Source organism: Antedon mediterranea, chromosome 7 (genome assembly GCF_964355755.1).
Source record: "Antedon mediterranea chromosome 7, ecAntMedi1.1, whole genome shotgun sequence".
NCBI lineage: Eukaryota > Metazoa > Echinodermata > Crinoidea > Comatulida > Antedonidae > Antedon > Antedon mediterranea.
In genome coordinates this window covers 12,913,922-12,936,231 of record NC_092676.1, presented here as the reverse complement: position 1 = coordinate 12,936,231, position 22,310 = coordinate 12,913,922, and positions in this window count along the sequence as shown.

Here is a 22,310-nt window from a genome sequence, read left to right as displayed (position 1 = left end):
GAAATGCACAAAATGGTCTAAAACGTCTCTAAATGCGATTTGAAGATATTCTGTGCACTTTGATGTTTTTGTGTGAAAAGTTTTATCGACATGCTCAAAATGGTTTAAAACGATTTCAGACACGGTATTAAGATATTCTGTGCACTTTGATGTTTTTGTGTGAAAAGTTTTATCGAAATGCACAAAATGGTCTAAAACCTCTCTAAATGCGATTTGAAGCAATTTTGTACACTTTGATGTTTTTGTGTGAAAAGTTTTTTCGAAAAACACAAAATGGTCTAAAACGTCTCCTAATGCGATTTGGAGATAATCTAAACACTTTGGTCTTTTTATGTTAACAAATTTTTTCGAAATGCACAAAATGGTCTAAAACGTCTCTAAATGCGATTTGAAGATATTCTGGGCACTTTGATATTTTTGTGTGAAAAGTTTTATCGACATGCTCAAAATGGTTTAAAACGTTTTCAAACACAATATTAAGCTATTTTGTGCAATTTGATGTTTTTGTGTGAAAAGTTTTAACAAAATGCACAAAATGGTCTAAAACGTCTCTAAATGCGATTTGAAGCTATTTTGTACACTTTGATGTTTTTGTGTGAAAAGTTTTATCGAAATGCTCAAAATGCTCTAAAACGGTTTTAAATGTGATTTTAAGCACTTTGATGTTTTTGTGTAACCAAGTTCCATCGAAATGCACAAAATGGTTTAAAACGTTTCCAAATGCGATTTGGAGATATTCTAAACACTTTGGTCTTTTTATGTTAACAAATTTTTTCGAAATGCACAAAATAGTCTAAAACGTCTCCAAATGCGATTTGAAGCTATTTTGTGCACTTTGATGTTTTTGTGTGAAAAGTTTTATCGAAACGCTCAAAATGGTCTAAAACGGTTTCAAATGTGATTTTAAGCACTTTGATGTTTTTGTGTAACCAAGTTTCATCGAAATGCACAAAATGGTCTAAAACGTCTCCAAATGCGATTTGAAGCTATTTTGTACACTTTGATGTTTTTGTGTGAAAAGTATTATCGAAATGCTCAAAATGCTCTAAAACGCTTTCAAATGTAATTTTAAGCACTTTGATGTTTTTGTGTAACCAAGTTTCATCGAAATGCACAAAATGGTCTAAAACGTCTCCAAATGCGATTTGAAGCTATTTTGTACACTTTGATGTTTTTGTGTGAAAAGTTTTATCGAAATGCACAAAATGGTCTAAAACCTCTCTAAATGCGATTTGAAGCTATTTTGTACACTTTGATGTTTTTGTGTGAAAAGTTTTATCGACATGCTCAAAATGGTTTAAAACGATTTCAAACACGGTATTAAGCTATTTTGTGCAATTTGATGTTTTTGTGTGAAAAGTTTTATCGAAATGCACAAAATGGTCTAAAACATCTCTAAATGCGATTTGAAGCTATTTTGTGCACTTTGATGTTTTTGTGTGAAAAGTTTATCGAAATGCTCAAAACGCTCTAAAACGGTTTTAAATGTGATTTTAAGCACTTTGATGTTTTTGTGTAACCAAGTTTCATCGAAATGCACAAAATGGTCTAAAACGTCTCCAAATGCGATTTGGAGATATTCTAAACACTTTGGTCTTTTTATGTTAACAAATTTTTTCGAAATGCACAAAATGGTCTAAAACGTCTCTAAATGCGATTTGAAGATATTCTGTGCGCTTTGATATTTTTGTGTGAAAAGTTTTATCGACATGCTCAAAATGGTTTAAAACGTTTTCAAACACGATATTAGGCTATTTTGTGCAATTTGATGTTTTTGTGTGAAAAGTTTTATCGAAATGCACAAAATGGTCTAAAACCTCTCTAAATGCGATTTGAAGCTATTTTGTACACTTTGATGTTTTTGTGTGAAAAGTTTTATCGAAATGCTCAAAATGGTTTAAAACGTCTCCAAATGCGATTTGAAGCTATTCTGTGCACTTTGATGTTTTTTTGTGAAAAGTTTTATCGACATGCTCAAAATGGTTTAAAACGATTTCAAACACGGTATTAAGCTATTTTGTGCAATTTGATGTTTTTGTGTGAAAAGTTTTATCGAAATGCACAAAATGGTCTAAAACGTCTCTAAATGCGATTTGAAGCTATTTTGTACACTTTGATGTTTTTGTGTGAAAAGTTTTATCGAAATGCACAAAATGGTCTAAAACCTCTCTAAATGCGATTTGAAGCTATTTTGTACACTTTGATGTTTTTGTGTGAAAAGTTTTATCGAAATGCTCAAAATGCTCTAAAACGGTTTTAAATGTGATTTTAAGCACTTTGATGTTTTTGTGTAACCAAGTTCCATCGAAATGCACAAAATGGTTTAAAACGTCTCCAAATGCGATTTGGAGATATTCTAAACACTTTGGTCTTTTTATGTTAACAAATTTTTTCAAAATGCACAAAATAGTCTAAAACGTCTCCAAATGCGATTTGAAGCTATTTTGTGCACTTTGATTTTTTTGTGTGAAAAGTTTTATCGAAATGCTCAAAATGGTCTAAAACGGTTTCAAATGTGATTTTAAGCACTTTGATGTTTTTGTGTAACCAAGTTTCATCGAAATGCACAAAATGGTCTAAAACGTCTCCAAATGCGATTTGAAGCTATTTTGTACACTTTGATGTTTTTGTGTGAAAAGTATTATCGAAATGCTAAAAATGCTCTAAAACGGTTTCAAATGTGATTTTAAGCACTTTGATGTTTTTGTGTAACCAAGTTTCATCGAAATGCACAAAATGGTCTAAAACGTCTCCAAATGCGATTTGGAGATATTCTAAACACTTTGGTCTTTTTATGTTAACAAATTTTTTCGAAATGCACAAAATGGTCTAAAACGTCTCTAAATGCGATTTGAAGCTATTTTGTACACTTTGATGTTTTTGTGTGAAAAGTTTTATCGAAATGCTCAAAATGCTCTAAAACGGTTTCAAATGTGATTTTAAGCACTTTGATGTTTTTGTGTAACCAAGTTTACTCGAAATGCAAAAAATGGTCTAAAACGTCTCCAAATGTGATTTGAAGATATTCTAAACACTTTGATGTTTTTTGTGAAAAGTTTTATCGAAATGCTCAAAATGGTTTAAAACGATTTAAAATGGTTTAAAACGATTTTGTGCAATTTGATGTTTTTGTGTGAAAAGTTTTATCGAAATGCACAAAATGGTCTAAAACGTCTCTAAATGCAATTTGAAGCTATTTTGTACACTTTGATGTTTTTGTGTGAGAAGTTTCATCGAAATGCAAAAAATGGTCTAAAACGTCTCTAAATGCGATTTGAAGCTATTTTGTACACTTTGATGTTTTTGTGTGAAAAGTTTTATCGAAATGCTCAAAATGCTCTAAAACGGTTTCAAATGTGATTTTAAGCACTTTGATGTTTTTGTTTAACCAAGTTTCATCGAAATGCAAAAAATGGTCTAAAACGTCTCCAAATGTGATTTGAAGATATTCTAAACACTTTGGTCTTTTTATGTTAACACATTTTATCGAAATGCACAAAATGCTCTAAAACGTCTCCAAATGTGATTTGAAGCTATTTTGTGCAATTTGATGTTTTTGTGTGAAAAGTATTATCGAAATGTTAAAAATGCTCTAAAACGGTTTCAAATGTGATTTTAAGCACTTTGATGTTTTTGTGTAACCAAGTTTCATCGAAATGCACAAAATGGTCTAAAACGTCTCCAAATGCGATTTGAAGCTATTCTGTACACTTTGATGTTTTTGTGTGAAAAGTTTTATCGAAATGCTCAAAATGGTCTAAAACGGTTTCAAATGTGATTTGAAGCTATTTTGTACACTTTGATGTTTTTGTGTGAAAAGTTTTATCGAAATGCTCAAAATGCTCTAAAACGGTTTCAAATGTGATTTTAAGCACTTTGATGTTTTTGTGTAACCAAGTTTCATCGAAATGCACAAAATGGTCTAAAACGTCTCCAAATGCGATTTGGAGATATTCTAAACACTTTGGTCTTTTTATGTTAACAAATTTTTTCGAAATGCACAAAATGGTCTAAAACGTCTCTAAATGCGATTTGAAGATATTCTGTGCACTTTGATGTTTTTGTGTGAAAAGTTTTATCGACATGCTCAAAATGGTTTAAAACGATTTCAGACACGGTATTAAGATATTCTGTGCACTTTGATGTTTTTGTGTGAAAAGTTTTATCGAAATGCACAAAATGGTCTAAAACCTCTCTAAATGCGATTTGAAGCAATTTTGTACACTTTGATGTTTTTGTGTGAAAAGTTTTTTCGAAAAACACAAAATGGTCTAAAACGTCTCCTAATGCGATTTGGAGATAGTCTAAACACTTTGGTCTTTTTATGTTAACAAATTTTTTCGAAATGCACAAAATGGTCTAAAACGTCTCTAAATGCGATTTGAAGATATTCTGGGCACTTTGATATTTTTGTGTGAAAAGTTTTATCGACATGCTCAAAATGGTTTAAAACGTTTTCAAACACAATATTAAGCTATTTTGTGCAATTTGATGTTTTTGTGTGAAAAGTTTTAACAAAATGCACAAAATGGTCTAAAACGTCTCTAAATGCGATTTGAAGCTATTTTGTACACTTTGATGTTTTTGTGTGAAAAGTTTTATCGAAATGCTCAAAATGCTCTAAAACGGTTTTAAATGTGATTTTAAGCACTTTGATGTTTTTGTGTAACCAAGTTCCATCGAAATGCACAAAATGGTTTAAAACGTTTCCAAATGCGATTTGGAGATATTCTAAACACTTTGGTCTTTTTATGTTAACAAATTTTTTCGAAATGCACAAAATAGTCTAAAACGTCTCCAAATGCGATTTGAAGCTATTTTGTGCACTTTGATGTTTTTGTGTGAAAAGTTTTATCGAAACGCTCAAAATGGTCTAAAACGGTTTCAAATGTGATTTTAAGCACTTTGATGTTTTTGTGTAACCAAGTTTCATCGAAATGCACAAAATGGTCTAAAACGTCTCCAAATGCGATTTGAAGCTATTTTGTACACTTTGATGTTTTTGTGTGAAAAGTATTATCGAAATGCTCAAAATGCTCTAAAACGCTTTCAAATGTAATTTTAAGCACTTTGATGTTTTTGTGTAACCAAGTTTCATCGAAATGCACAAAATGGTCTAAAACGTCTCCAAATGCGATTTGAAGCTATTTTGTACACTTTGATGTTTTTGTGTGAAAAGTTTTATCGAAATGCACAAAATGGTCTAAAACCTCTCTAAATGCGATTTGAAGCTATTTTGTACACTTTGATGTTTTTGTGTGAAAAGTTTTATCGACATGCTCAAAATGGTTTAAAACGATTTCAAACACGGTATTAAGCTATTTTGTGCAATTTGATGTTTTTGTGTGAAAAGTTTTATCGAAATGCACAAAATGGTCTAAAACATCTCTAAATGCGATTTGAAGCTATTTTGTGCACTTTGATGTTTTTGTGTGAAAAGTTTATCGAAATGCTCAAAACGCTCTAAAACGGTTTTAAATGTGATTTTAAGCACTTTGATGTTTTTGTGTAACCAAGTTTCATCGAAATGCACAAAATGGTCTAAAACGTCTCCAAATGCGATTTGGAGATATTCTAAACACTTTGGTCTTTTTATGTTAACAAATTTTTTCGAAATGCACAAAATGGTCTAAAACGTCTCTAAATGCGATTTGAAGATATTCTGTGCGCTTTGATATTTTTGTGTGAAAAGTTTTATCGACATGCTCAAAATGGTTTAAAACGTTTTCAAACACGATATTAGGCTATTTTGTGCAATTTGATGTTTTTGTGTGAAAAGTTTTATCGAAATGCACAAAATGGTCTAAAACCTCTCTAAATGCGATTTGAAGCTATTTTGTACACTTTGATGTTTTTGTGTGAAAAGTTTTATCGAAATGCTCAAAATGGTTTAAAACGTCTCCAAATGCGATTTGAAGCTATTCTGTGCACTTTGATGTTTTTTTGTGAAAAGTTTTATCGACATGCTCAAAATGGTTTAAAACGATTTCAAACACGGTATTAAGCTATTTTGTGCAATTTGATGTTTTTGTGTGAAAAGTTTTATCGAAATGCACAAAATGGTCTAAAACGTCTCTAAATGCGATTTGAAGCTATTTTGTACACTTTGATGTTTTTGTGTGAAAAGTTTTATCGAAATGCACAAAATGGTCTAAAACCTCTCTAAATGCGATTTGAAGCTATTTTGTACACTTTGATGTTTTTGTGTGAAAAGTTTTATCGAAATGCTCAAAATGCTCTAAAACGGTTTTAAATGTGATTTTAAGCACTTTGATGTTTTTGTGTAACCAAGTTCCATCGAAATGCACAAAATGGTTTAAAACGTCTCCAAATGCGATTTGGAGATATTCTAAACACTTTGGTCTTTTTATGTTAACAAATTTTTTCAAAATGCACAAAATAGTCTAAAACGTCTCCAAATGCGATTTGAAGCTATTTTGTGCACTTTGATTTTTTTGTGTGAAAAGTTTTATCGAAATGCTCAAAATGGTCTAAAACGGTTTCAAATGTGATTTTAAGCACTTTGATGTTTTTGTGTAACCAAGTTTCATCGAAATGCACAAAATGGTCTAAAACGTCTCCAAATGCGATTTGAAGCTATTTTGTACACTTTGATGTTTTTGTGTGAAAAGTATTATCGAAATGCTAAAAATGCTCTAAAACGGTTTCAAATGTGATTTTAAGCACTTTGATGTTTTTGTGTAACCAAGTTTCATCGAAATGCACAAAATGGTCTAAAACGTCTCCAAATGCGATTTGGAGATATTCTAAACACTTTGGTCTTTTTATGTTAACAAATTTTTTCGAAATGCACAAAATGGTCTAAAACGTCTCTAAATGCGATTTGAAGCTATTTTGTACACTTTGATGTTTTTGTGTGAAAAGTTTTATCGAAATGCTCAAAATGCTCTAAAACGGTTTCAAATGTGATTTTAAGCACTTTGATGTTTTTGTGTAACCAAGTTTACTCGAAATGCAAAAAATGGTCTAAAACGTCTCCAAATGTGATTTGAAGATATTCTAAACACTTTGATGTTTTTTGTGAAAAGTTTTATCGAAATGCTCAAAATGGTTTAAAACGATTTAAAATGGTTTAAAACGATTTTGTGCAATTTGATGTTTTTGTGTGAAAAGTTTTATCGAAATGCACAAAATGGTCTAAAACGTCTCTAAATGCAATTTGAAGCTATTTTGTACACTTTGATGTTTTTGTGTGAGAAGTTTCATCGAAATGCAAAAAATGGTCTAAAACGTCTCTAAATGCGATTTGAAGCTATTTTGTACACTTTGATGTTTTTGTGTGAAAAGTTTTATCGAAATGCTCAAAATGCTCTAAAACGGTTTCAAATGTGATTTTAAGCACTTTGATGTTTTTGTGTAACCAAGTTTCATCGAAATGCAAAAAATGGTCTAAAACGTCTCCAAATGTGATTTGAAGATATTCTAAACACTTTGGTCTTTTTATGTTAACACATTTTATCGAAATGCACAAAATGCTCTAAAACGTCTCCAAATGCAATTTGAAGCTATTCTGTGCACTTTGATGTTTTTTGTGAAAAGTTTTATCGACATGCTCAAAATGGTTTAAAACGATTTAAAATGGTTTAAAACGATTTTGTGCAATTTGATGTTTTTGTGTGAAAAGTTTTATCGAAATGCACAAAATGGTCTAAAACGTCTCTAAATGCAATTTGAAGCTATTTTGTACACTTTGATGTTTTTGTGTGAAAAGTTTTATCGAAATGCACAAAATTGTCTAAAACCTCTCTAAATGCGATTTGAAGCTATTTTGTACACTTTGATGTTTTTGTGTGAAAAGTTTTATCGAAATGCTAAAAATGCTCTAAAACGGTTTTAAATGTGATTTTAAGCACTTTGATGTTTTTGTGTAACCAAGTTTCATCGAAATGCACAAAATGGTCTAAAACGTCTCCAAATGCGATTTGAAGCTATTTTGTACACTTTGATGTTTTTGTGTGAAAAGTTTTATCGAAATGCTCAAAATGGTCTAAAACGGTTTCAAATGTGATTTGAAGCTATTTTGTACACTTTGATGTTTTTGTGTGAAAAGTTTTATCGAAATGCTCAAAATGCTCTAAAACGGTTTCAAATGTGATTTTAAGCACTTTGATGTTTTTGTGTAACCAATTTTCATCGAAATGCACAAAATGGTCTAAAACGTCTCCAAATGCGATTTGGAGATATTCTAAACACTTTGGTCTTTTTATGTTAACAAATTTTTTCGAAATGCACAAAATGGTCTAAAACGTCTCTAAATGCGATTTGAAGATATTCTGTGCACTTTGATGTTTTTGTGTGAAAAGTTTTATCGACATGCTCAAAATGGTTTAAAATGATTTCAAACACGGTATTAAGCTATTTTGTGCAATTTGATGTTTTTGTGTGAAAAGTTTTATCGAAATGCACAAAATGGTCTAAAACATCCCTAAATGCGATTTGAAGCTATTTTGTGCACTTTGATGTTTTTGTGTAAAAAGTTTATCGAAATGCTCAAAACGCTCTAAAACGGTTTTAAATGTGATTTTAAGCACTTTGATGTTTTTGTGTAACCAAGTTTCATCGAAATGCACAAAATGGTCTAAAACGTCTCTAAATGCGATTTGAAGCTATTTTGTACACTTTGATGTTTTTGTGTGAAAAGTTTTATCGAAATGCACAAAATGGTCTAAAACCTCTCCAAATGCGATTTGAAGCTATTTTGTGCACTTTGATTTTTTTGTGTGAAAAGTTTTATCGAAATGCTCAAAATGCTCTAAAACGGTTTCAAATGTGATTTTAAGCACTTTGATGTTTTTGTGTAACCAAGTTTCATCGAAATGCACAAAATGGTCTAAAACGTCTCCAAATGCGATTTGAAGCTATTTTGTACACTTTGATGTTTTTGTGTGAAAAGTATTATCGAAATGTTAAAAATGCTCTAAAACGGTTTCAAATGTGATTTTAAGCACTTTGATGTTTTTGTGTAACCAAGTTTCATCGAAATGCACAAAATGGTCTAAAACGTCTCCAAATGCGATTTGAAGCTATTCTGTACACTTTGATGTTTTTGTGTGAAAAGTTTTATCGAAATGCTCAAAATGGTCTAAAACGGTTTCAAATGTGATTTGAAGCTATTTTGTACACTTTGATGTTTTTGTGTGAAAAGTTTTATCGAAATGCTCAAAATGCTCTAAAACGGTTTCAAATGTGATTTTAAGCACTTTGATGTTTTTGTGTAACCAAGTTTCATCGAAATGCACAAAATGGTCTAAAACGTCTCCAAATGCGATTTGGAGATATTCTAAACACTTTGGTCTTTTTATGTTAACAAATTTTTTCGAAATGCACAAAATGGTCTAAAACGTCTCTAAATGCGATTTGAAGATATTCTGTGCACTTTGATGTTTTTGTGTGAAAAGTTTTATCGACATGCTCAAAATGGTTTAAAACGATTTCAGACACGGTATTAAGATATTCTGTGCACTTTGATGTTTTTGTGTGAAAAGTTTTATCGAAATGCACAAAATGGTCTAAAACCTCTCTAAATGCGATTTGAAGCAATTTTGTACACTTTGATGTTTTTGTGTGAAAAGTTTTTTCGAAAAACACAAAATGGTCTAAAACGTCTCCAAATGCGATTTGGAGATATTCTAAACACTTTGGTCTTTTTATGTTAACAAATTTTTTCGAAATGCACAAAATGGTCTAAAACGTCTCTAAATGCGATTTGAAGATATTCTGGGCACTTTGATATTTTTGTGTGAAAAGTTTTATCGACATGCTCAAAATGGTTTAAAACGTTTTCAAACACAATATTAAGCTATTTTGTGCAATTTGATGTTTTTGTGTGAAAAGTTTTATCAAAATGCACAAAATGGTCTAAAACGTCTCTAAATGCGATTTGAAGCTATTTTGTACACTTTGATGTTTTTGTGTGAAAAGTTTTATCGAAATGCTCAAAATGCTCTAAAACGGTTTTAAATGTGATTTTAAGCACTTTGATGTTTTTGTGTAACCAAGTTCTATCGAAATGCACAAAATGGTTTAAAACGTCTCCAAATGCGATTTGGAGATATTCTAAACACTTTGGTCTTTTTATGTTAACAAATTTTTTCGAAATGCACAAAATAGTCTAAAACGTCTCCAAATGCGATTTGAAGCTATTTTGTGCACTTTGATTTTTTTGTGTGAAAAGTTTTATCGAAATGCTCAAAATGGTCTAAAACGGTTTCAAATGTGATTTTAAGCACTTTGATGTTTTTGTGTAACCAAGTTTCATCGAAATGCACAAAATGGTCTAAAACGTCTCCAAATGCGATTTGAAGCTATTTTGTACACTTTGATGTTTTTGTGTGAAAAGTTTTATCGAAATGCTCAAAATGGTCTAAAACGGTTTCAAATGTGATTTGAAGCTATTTTGTACACTTTGATGTTTTTGTGTGAAAAGTTTTATCGAAATGCTCAAAATGCTCTAAAACGGTTTCAAATGTGATTTTAAGCACTTTGATGTTTTTGTGTAACCAAGTTTCATCGAAATGCACAAAATGGTCTAAAACGTCTCCAAATGCGATTTGGAGATATGCTAAACACTTTGGTCTTTTTATGTTAACAAATTTTTTCGAAATGCACAAAATGGTCTAAAACGTCTCTAAATGCGATTTGAAGATATTCTGTGCACTTTGATGTTTTTGTGTGAAAAGTTTTATCGACATGCTCAAAATGGTTTAAAACGATTTCAAACACGATATTAAGCTATTTTGTGCAATTTGATGTTTTTGTGTGAAAAGTTTTATCGAAATGCACAAAATGGTCTAAAACATCTCTAAATGCGATTTGAAGCTATTTTGTGCACTTTGATGTTTTTGTGTGAAAAGTTTATCGAAATGCTCAAAACGCTCTAAAACGGTTTTAAATGTGATTTTAAGCACTTTGATGTTTTTGTGTAATCAAGTTTCATCGAAATGCACAAAATGGTCTAAAACGTCTCCAAATGCGATTTGGAGATATTCTAAACACTTTGGTCTTTTTATGTTAACAAATTTTTTCGAAATGCACAAAATGGTCTAAAACGTCTCTAAATGCGATTTGAAGATATTCTATGCGCTTTGATATTTTTGTGTGAAAAGTTTTATCGACATGCTCAAAATGGTTTAAAACGTTTTCAAACACGATATTAAGCTATTTTGTGCAATTTGATGTTTTTGTGTGAAAAGTTTTATCGAAATGCACAAAATGGTCTAAAACCTCTCTAAATGCGATTTGAAGCTATTTTGTACACTTTGATGTTTTTGTGTGAAAAGTTTTATCGAAATGCTCAAAATGGTTTAAAACGTCTCCAAATGCGATTTGAAGCTATTCTGTGCACTTTGATGTTTTTTTGTGAAAAGTTTTATCGACATGCTCAAAATGGTTTAAAACGATTTCAAACACGGTATTAAGCTATTTTGTGCAATTTGATGTTTTTGTGTGAAAAGTTTTATCGAAATGCACAAAATGGTCTAAAACGTCTCTAAATGCGATTTGAAGCTATTTTGTACACTTTGATGTTTTTGTGTGAAAAGTTTTATCGAAATGCACAAAATGGTCTAAAACCTCTCTAAATGCGATTTGAAGCTATTTTCTACACTTTGATGTTTTTGTGTGAAAAGTATTATCGAAATGCTAAAAATGCTCTAAAACGGTTTCAAATGTGATTTTAAGCACTTTGATGTTTTTGTGTAACCAAGTTTCATTGAAATGCACAAAATGGTCTAAAACGTCTCCAAATCCGATTTGGAGATATTCTAAACACTTTGGTCTTTTTATGTTAACAAATTTTTTCGAAATGCACAAAATGGTCTAAAACGTCTCTAAATGCGATTTGAAGATATTCTGTGCACTTTGATATTTTTGTGTGAAAAGTTTTATCGACTTGCTCAAAATGGTTTAAAACGTTTTCAAACACGATATTAAGCTATTTTGTGCAATTTGATGTTTTTGTGTGAAAAGTTTTATCGAAATACACAAGATGGTCTAAAACGTCTCTAAATGCGATTTGAAGCTATTTTGTACACTTTGATGTTTTTGTGTGAAAAGTTTTATCGAAATGCACAAAATGGTCTAAAACCTCTTTAAATGCGATTTGAAGCTATTTTGTACACTTTGATGTTTTTGTGTGAAAAGTTTTATCGAAATGCTCAAAATGCTCTAAAACTGTTTTAAATGTGATTTTAAGCACTTTGATGTTTTTGTGTAACCAAGTTTCATCGAAATGCACAAAATGGTCTAAAACGTCTCCAAATGCGATTTGAAGCTATTTTGTACACTTTGATGTTTTTGTGTGAAAAGTATTATCGAAATGCTAAAAATGCTCTAAAACGCTTTCAAATGTGATTTTAAGCACTTTGATGTTTTTGTGTAACCAAGTTTCATCGAAATACACAAAATGGTCTAAAACGTCTCCAAATGCGCTTTGAAGCTATTTTGTACACTAAGATGTTTTTGTGTGAAAAGTTTTATCGAAATGCTCAATATGGTCTAAAACGGTTTCAAATGTGATTTGAAGCTATTTTGTACACTTTGATGTTTTTGTGTGAAAAGTTTTATCGAAATGCTCAAAATGCTCTAAAACGGTTTCAAATGTGATTTTAAGCACTTTGATGAGTTTCATCGAAATGCACAAAATGGTCTAAAACATCTCTAAATGCGATTTGAAGCTATTTTGTACACTTTTATGTTTTTGTGTGAAAAGTTTTATCGAAATGCTCAAAATGCTCTAAAACGGTTTTAAATGTGATTTTAAGCACTTTGATGTTTTTGTGTAACCAAGTTCCATCGAAATGCACAAAATGGTTTAAAACGTCTCCAAATGCGATTTGGAGATATTCTAAACACTTTGGTCTTTTTATGTTAACAAATTTTTTCAAAATGCACAAAATAGTCTAAAACGTCTCCAAATGCGATTTGAAGCTATTTTGTGCACTTTGATTTTTTTGTGTGAAAAGTTTTATCGAAATGCTCAAAATGGTCTAAAACGGTTTCAAATGTGATTTTAAGCACTTTGATGTTTTTGTGTAACCAAGTTTCATCGAAATGCACAAAATGGTCTAAAACGTCTCCAAATGCGATTTGAAGCTATTTTGTACACTTTGATGTTTTTGTGTGAAAAGTATTATCGAAATGCTAAAAATGCTCTAAAACGGTTTCAAATGTGATTTTAAGCACTTTGATGTTTTTGTGTAACCAAGTTTCATCGAAATGCACAAAATGGTCTAAAACGTCTCCAAATGCGATTTGGAGATATTCTAAACACTTTGGTCTTTTTATGTTAACAAATTTTTTCGAAATGCACAAAATGGTCTAAAACGTCTCTAAATGCGATTTGAAGCTATTTTGTACACTTTGATGTTTTTGTGTGAAAAGTTTTATCGAAATGCTCAAAATGCTCTAAAACGGTTTCAAATGTGATTTTAAGCACTTTGATGTTTTTGTGTAACCAAGTTTCATCGAAATGCAAAAAATGGTCTAAAACGTCTCCAAATGTGATTTGAAGATATTCTAAACACTTTGGTCTTTTTATGTTAACACATTTTATCGAAATGCACAAAATGCTCTAAAACGTCTCCAAATGCAATTTGAAGCTATTCTGTGCACTTTGATGTTTTTTGTGAAAAGTTTTATCGAAATGCACAAAATTGTCTAAAACCTCTCTAAATGCGATTTGAAGCTATTTTGTACACTTTGATGTTTTTGTGTGAAAAGTTTTATCGAAATGCTAAAAATGCTCTAAAACGGTTTTAAATGTGATTTTAAGCACTTTGATGTTTTTGTGTAACCAAGTTTCATCGAAATGCAAAAAATGGTCTAAAACGTCTCTAAATGCGATTTGAAGCTATTTTGTACACTTTGATGTTTTTGTGTGAAAAGTTTTATCGAAATGCTCAAAATGCTCTAAAACGGTTTCAAATGTGATTTTAAGCACTTTGATGTTTTTGTGTAACCAAGTTTCATCGAAATGCAAAAAATGGTCTAAAACGTCTCCAAATGTGATTTGAAGATATTCTAAACACTTTGGTCTTTTTATGTTAACACATTTTATCGAAATGCACAAAATGCTCTAAAACGTCTCCAAATGCAATTTGAAGCTATTCTGTGCACTTTGATGTTTTTTGTGAAAAGTTTTATCGACATGCTCAAAATGGTTTAAAACGATTTAAAATGGTTTAAAACGATTTTGTGCAATTTGATGTTTTTGTGTGAAAAGTTTTATCGAAATGCACAAAATGGTCTAAAACGTCTCTAAATGCAATTTGAAGCTATTTTGTACACTTTGATGTTTTTGTGTGAAAAGTTTTATCGAAATGCACAAAATTGTCTAAAACCTCTCTAAATGCGATTTGAAGCTATTTTGTACACTTTGATGTTTTTGTGTGAAAAGTTTTATCGAAATGCTAAAAATGCTCTAAAACGGTTTTAAATGTGATTTTAAGCACTTTGATGTTTTTGTGTAACCAAGTTCCATCGAAATGCACAAAATGGTTTAAAACGTCTCCAAATGCGATTTGGAGATATTCTAAACACTTTGGTCTTTTTATGTTAACAATTTTTTTCGAAATGCACAAAATAGTCTAAAACGTCCCCAAATGCGATTTGAAGCTATTTTGTGCACTTTGATTTTTTTGTGTGAAAAGTTTTATCGAAATGCTCAAAATGGTCTAAAACGGTTTCAAATGTGATTTTAAGCACTTTGATGTTTTTGTGTAACCAAGTTTCATCGAAATGCACAAAATGGTCTAAAACGTCTCCAAATGCGATTTGAAGCTATTTTGTACACTTTGATGTTTTGTGTGAAAAGTATTATCGAAATGCTAAAAATGCTCTAAAACGGTTTCAAATGTGATTTTAAGCACTTTGATGTTTTTGTGTAACCAAGTTTCATCGAAATGCACAAAATGGTCTAAAACGTCTCCAAATGCGATTTGAAGCTATTTTGTACACTTTGATGTTTTTGTGTGAAAAGTTTTATCGAAATGCTCAAAATGGTCTAAAACGGTTTCAAATGTGATTTGAAGCTATTTTGTACACTTTGATGTTTTTGTTTGAAAAGTTTTATCGAAATGCTCAAAATGCTCTAAAACGGTTTCAAATGTGATTTTAAGCACTTTGATGTTTTTGTGTAACCAAGTTTCATCGAAATGCACAAAATGGTCTAAAACGTCTCCAAATGCGATTTGGAGATATTCTAAACACTTTGATGTTTTTGTGTGAAAAGTTTTATCGACATGCTCAAAATGGTTTAAAATGATTTCAAACACGGTATTAAGCTATTTTGTGCAATTTGATGTTTTTGTGTGAAAAGTTTTATCGAAATGCACAAAATGGTCTAAAACATCTCTAAATGCGATTTGAAGCTATTTTGTGCACTTTGATGTTTTTGTGTTAAAAGTATTATCGAAATGCTAAAAATGCTCTAAAACGCTTTCAAATGTGATTTTAAGCACTTTGATGTTTTTGTGTAACCAAGTTTCATCGAAATGCACAAAATGGTCTAAAACGTCTCCAAATGCGATTTGAAGCTATTTTGTACACTTTGATGTTTTTGTGTGAAAAGTTTTATCGAAATGCTCAATATGGTCTAAAACGGTTTCAAATGTGATTTGAAGCTATTTTGTACACTTTGATGTTTTTGTGTGAAAAGTATTATCGAAATGTTAAAAATGCTCTAAAACGGTTTCAAATGTGATTTTAACCACTTTGATGTTTTTGTGTAACCAAGTTTCATCGAAATGCACAAAATGGTCTAAAACGTCTCCAAATGCGATTTGAAGCTATTCTGTACACTTTGATGTTTTTGTGTGAAAAGTTTTATCGAAATGCTCAAAATGGTCTAAAACGGTTTCAAATGTGATTTGAAGCTATTTTGTACACTTTGATGTTTTTGTGTGAAAAGTTTTATCGAAATGCTAAAAATGCTCTATAACGGTTTCAAATGTGATTTTAAGCACTTTGATGTTTTTGTGTAACCAAGTTTCATCGAAATGCACAAAATGGTCTAAAACGTCTCCAAATGCGATTTGAAGCTATTCTAAGCACTTTGGTGTTTTTATGTTAAAAAGTTTTTTCGAAATGCACAAAATGGTCTAAAACGTCTCCAAATGCGATTTGAAGCTATTCTGTGCACTTTTATGTTTTTGTGTGAAAAGTTTTATCGACATGCTCAAAATGGTCTAAAACGTTTTCAAACACGATATTAAGCTATTTTGTGCAATTTGATGTTTTTGTGTGAAAAGTTTTATCGAAACGCACAAAATGGTCTAAAACATCTCTAAATGCGATTTGAAGCTATTTTGTGCACTTTTATGTTTTTGTGTGAAAAGTTTTATCGACATGCTCAAAATGGTCTAAAACGTTTTCAAACACGATATTAAGCTATTTTGTGCAATTTGATGTTTTTGTGTGAAAAGTTTTATCGAAACGCACAAAATGGTCTAAAACATCTCTAAATGCGATTTGAAGCTATTTTGTGCACTTTGATGTTTTTGTGTGAAAAGTTTTATCGAAATGCTCAAAATGCACTAAAACGGTTTTAAATGTGATTTTAAGCACTTTGATGTTTTTGTGTAACCAAGATTCATCGAAATGCACAAAATGGTCTAAAACGTCTCTAAATGCGATTTGAAGATATTCTGTGCGCTTTGATATTTTTGTGTGAAAAGTTTTATCGACATGCTCAAAATGGTTTAAAACGTTTTCAAACACGATATTAGGCTATTTTGTGCAATTTGATGTTTTTGTGTGAAAAGTTTTATCGAAATGCACAAAATGGTCTAAAACCTCTCTAAATGCGATTTGAAGCTATTTTGTACACTTTGATGTTTTTGTGTGAAAAGTTTTATCGAAATGCTCAAAATGGTTTAAAACGTCTCCAAATGCGATTTGAAGCTATTCTGTGCACTTTGATGTTTTTTTGTGAAAAGTTTTATCGACATGCTCAAAATGGTTTAAAACGATTTCAAACACGGTATTAAGCTATTTTGTGCAATTTGATGTTTTTGTGTGAAAAGTTTTATCGAAATGCACAAAATGGTCTAAAACGTCTCTAAATGCGATTTGAAGCTATTTTGTACACTTTGATGTTTTTGTGTGAAAAGTTTTATCGAAATGCACAAAATGGTCTAAAACCTCTCTAAATGCGATTTGAAGCTATTTTGTACACTTTGATGTTTTTGTGTGAAAAGTTTTATCGAAATGCTCAAAATGCTCTAAAACGGTTTTAAATGTGATTTTAAGCACTTTGATGTTTTTGTGTAACCAAGTTCCATCGAAATGCACAAAATGGTTTAAAACGTCTCCAAATGCGATTTGGAGATATTCTAAACACTTTGGTCTTTTTATGTTAACAAATTTTTTCAAAATGCACAAAATAGTCTAAAACGTCTCCAAATGCGATTTGAAGCTATTTTGTGCACTTTGATTTTTTTGTGTGAAAAGTTTTATCGAAATGCTCAAAATGGTCTAAAACGGTTTCAAATGTGATTTTAAGCACTTTGATGTTTTTGTGTAACCAAGTTTCATCGAAATGCACAAAATGGTCTAAAACGTCTCCAAATGCGATTTGAAGCTATTTTGTACACTTTGATGTTTTTGTGTGAAAAGTATTATCGAAATGCTAAAAATGCTCTAAAACGGTTTCAAATGTGATTTTAAGCACTTTGATGTTTTTGTGTAACCAAGTTTCATCGAAATGCACAAAATGGTCTAAAACGTCTCCAAATGCGATTTGGAGATATTCTAAACACTTTGGTCTTTTTATGTTAACAAATTTTTTCGAAATGCACAAAATGGTCTAAAACGTCTCTAAATGCGATTTGAAGCTATTTTGTACACTTTGATGTTTTTGTGTGAAAAGTTTTATCGAAATGCTCAAAATGCTCTAAAACGGTTTCAAATGTGATTTTAAGCACTTTGATGTTTTTGTGTAACCAAGTTTACTCGAAATGCAAAAAATGGTCTAAAACGTCTCCAAATGTGATTTGAAGATATTCTAAACACTTTGATGTTTTTTGTGAAAAGTTTTATCGAAATGCTCAAAATGGTTTAAAACGATTTAAAATGGTTTAAAACGATTTTGTGCAATTTGATGTTTTTGTGTGAAAAGTTTTATCGAAATGCACAAAATGGTCTAAAACGTCTCTAAATGCAATTTGAAGCTATTTTGTACACTTTGATGTTTTTGTGTGAGAAGTTTCATCGAAATGCAAAAAATGGTCTAAAACGTCTCTAAATGCGATTTGAAGCTATTTTGTACACTTTGATGTTTTTGTGTGAAAAGTTTTATCGAAATGCTCAAAATGCTCTAAAACGGTTTCAAATGTGATTTTAAGCACTTTGATGTTTTTGTGTAACCAAGTTTCATCGAAATGCAAAAAATGGTCTAAAACGTCTCCAAATGTGATTTGAAGATATTCTAAACACTTTGGTCTTTTTATGTTAACACATTTTATCGAAATGCACAAAATGCTCTAAAACGTCTCCAAATGCAATTTGAAGCTATTCTGTGCACTTTGATGTTTTTTGTGAAAAGTTTTATCGACATGCTCAAAATGGTTTAAAACGATTTAAAATGGTTTAAAACGATTTTGTGCAATTTGATGTTTTTGTGTGAAAAGTTTTATCGAAATGCACAAAATGGTCTAAAACGTCTCTAAATGCAATTTGAAGCTATTTTGTACACTTTGATGTTTTTGTGTGAAAAGTTTTATCGAAATGCACAAAATTGTCTAAAACCTCTCTAAATGCGATTTGAAGCTATTTTGTACACTTTGATGTTTTTGTGTGAAAAGTTTTATCGAAATGCTAAAAATGCTCTAAAACGGTTTTAAATGTGATTTTAAGCACTTTGATGTTTTTGTGTAACCAAGTTTCATCGAAATGCACAAAATGGTCTAAAACGTCTCCAAATGCGATTTGAAGCTATTTTGTACACTTTGATGTTTTTGTGTGAAAAGTTTTATCGAAATGCTCAAAATGGTCTAAAACGGTTTCAAATGTGATTTGAAGCTATTTTGTACACTTTGATGTTTTTGTGTGAAAAGTTTTATCGAAATGCTCAAAATGCTCTAAAACGGTTTCAAATGTGATTTTAAGCACTTTGATGTTTTTGTGTAACCAATTTTCATCGAAATGCACAAAATGGTCTAAAACGTCTCCAAATGCGATTTGGAGATATTCTAAACACTTTGGTCTTTTTATGTTAACAAATTTTTTCGAAATGCACAAAATGGTCTAAAACGTCTCTAAATGCGATTTGAAGATATTCTGTGCACTTTGATGTTTTTGTGTGAAAAGTTTTATCGACATGCTCAAAATGGTTTAAAATGATTTCAAACACGGTATTAAGCTATTTTGTGCAATTTGATGTTTTTGTGTGAAAAGTTTTATCGAAATGCACAAAATGGTCTAAAACATCCCTAAATGCGATTTGAAGCTATTTTGTGCACTTTGATGTTTTTGTGTAAAAAGTTTATCGAAATGCTCAAAACGCTCTAAAACGGTTTTAAATGTGATTTTAAGCACTTTGATGTTTTTGTGTAACCAAGTTTCATCGAAATGCACAAAATGGTCTAAAACGTCTCTAAATGCGATTTGAAGCTATTTTGTACACTTTGATGTTTTTGTGTGAAAAGTTTTATCGAAATGCACAAAATGGTCTAAAACCTCTCCAAATGCGATTTGAAGCTATTTTGTGCACTTTGATTTTTTTGTGTGAAAAGTTTTATCGAAATGCTCAAAATGCTCTAAAACGGTTTCAAATGTGATTTTAAGCACTTTGATGTTTTTGTGTAACCAAGTTTCATCGAAATGCACAAAATGGTCTAAAACGTCTCCAAATGCGATTTGAAGCTATTTTGTACACTTTGATGTTTTTGTGTGAAAAGTATTATCGAAATGTTAAAAATGCTCTAAAACGGTTTCAAATGTGATTTTAAGCACTTTGATGTTTTTGTGTAACCAAGTTTCATCGAAATGCACAAAATGGTCTAAAACGTCTCCAAATGCGATTTGAAGCTATTCTGTACACTTTGATGTTTTTGTGTGAAAAGTTTTATCGAAATGCTCAAAATGGTCTAAAACGGTTTCAAATGTGATTTGAAGCTATTTTGTACACTTTGATGTTTTTGTGTGAAAAGTTTTATCGAAATGCTCAAAATGCTCTAAAACGGTTTCAAATGTGATTTTAAGCACTTTGATGTTTTTGTGTAACCAAGTTTCATCGAAATGCACAAAATGGTCTAAAACGTCTCCAAATGCGATTTGGAGATATTCTAAACACTTTGGTCTTTTTATGTTAACAAATTTTTTCGAAATGCACAAAATGGTCTAAAACGTCTCTAAATGCGATTTGAAGATATTCTGTGCACTTTGATGTTTTTGTGTGAAAAGTTTTATCGACATGCTCAAAATGGTTTAAAACGATTTCAGACACGGTATTAAGATATTCTGTGCACTTTGATGTTTTTGTGTGAAAAGTTTTATCGAAATGCACAAAATGGTCTAAAACCTCTCTAAATGCGATTTGAAGCAATTTTGTACACTTTGATGTTTTTGTGTGAAAAGTTTTTTCGAAAAACACAAAATGGTCTAAAACGTCTCCAAATGCGATTTGGAGATATTCTAAACACTTTGGTCTTTTTATGTTAACAAATTTTTTCGAAATGCACAAAATGGTCTAAAACGTCTCTAAATGCGATTTGAAGATATTCTGGGCACTTTGATATTTTTGTGTGAAAAGTTTTATCGACATGCTCAAAATGGTTTAAAACGTTTTCAAACACAATATTAAGCTATTTTGTGCAATTTGATGTTTTTGTGTGAAAAGTTTTATCAAAATGCACAAAATGGTCTAAAACGTCTCTAAATGCGATTTGAAGCTATTTTGTACACTTTGATGTTTTTGTGTGAAAAGTTTTATCGAAATGCTCAAAATGCTCTAAAACGGTTTTAAATGTGATTTTAAGCACTTTGATGTTTTTGTGTAACCAAGTTCTATCGAAATGCACAAAATGGTTTAAAACGTCTCCAAATGCGATTTGGAGATATTCTAAACACTTTGGTCTTTTTATGTTAACAAATTTTTTCGAAATGCACAAAATAGTCTAAAACGTCTCCAAATGCGATTTGAAGCTATTTTGTGCACTTTGATTTTTTTGTGTGAAAAGTTTTATCGAAATGCTCAAAATGGTCTAAAACGGTTTCAAATGTGATTTTAAGCACTTTGATGTTTTTGTGTAACCAAGTTTCATCGAAATGCACAAAATGGTCTAAAACGTCTCCAAATGCGATTTGAAGCTATTTTGTACACTTTGATGTTTTTGTGTGAAAAGTTTTATCGAAATGCTCAAAATGGTCTAAAACGGTTTCAAATGTGATTTGAAGCTATTTTGTACACTTTGATGTTTTTGTGTGAAAAGTTTTATCGAAATGCTCAAAATGCTCTAAAACGGTTTCAAATGTGATTTTAAGCACTTTGATGTTTTTGTGTAACCAAGTTTCATCGAAATGCACAAAATGGTCTAAAACGTCTCCAAATGCGATTTGGAGATATGCTAAACACTTTGGTCTTTTTATGTTAACAAATTTTTTCGAAATGCACAAAATGGTCTAAAACGTCTCTAAATGCGATTTGAAGATATTCTGTGCACTTTGATGTTTTTGTGTGAAAAGTTTTATCGACATGCTCAAAATGGTTTAAAACGATTTCAAACACGATATTAAGCTATTTTGTGCAATTTGATGTTTTTGTGTGAAAAGTTTTATCGAAATGCACAAAATGGTCTAAAACATCTCTAAATGCGATTTGAAGCTATTTTGTGCACTTTGATGTTTTTGTGTGAAAAGTTTATCGAAATGCTCAAAACGCTCTAAAACGGTTTTAAATGTGATTTTAAGCACTTTGATGTTTTTGTGTAATCAAGTTTCATCGAAATGCACAAAATGGTCTAAAACGTCTCCAAATGCGATTTGGAGATATTCTAAACACTTTGGTCTTTTTATGTTAACAAATTTTTTCGAAATGCACAAAATGGTCTAAAACGTCTCTAAATGCGATTTGAAGATATTCTATGCGCTTTGATATTTTTGTGTGAAAAGTTTTATCGACATGCTCAAAATGGTTTAAAACGTTTTCAAACACGATATTAAGCTATTTTGTGCAATTTGATGTTTTTGTGTGAAAAGTTTTATCGAAATGCACAAAATGGTCTAAAACCTCTCTAAATGCGATTTGAAGCTATTTTGTACACTTTGATGTTTTTGTGTGAAAAGTTTTATCG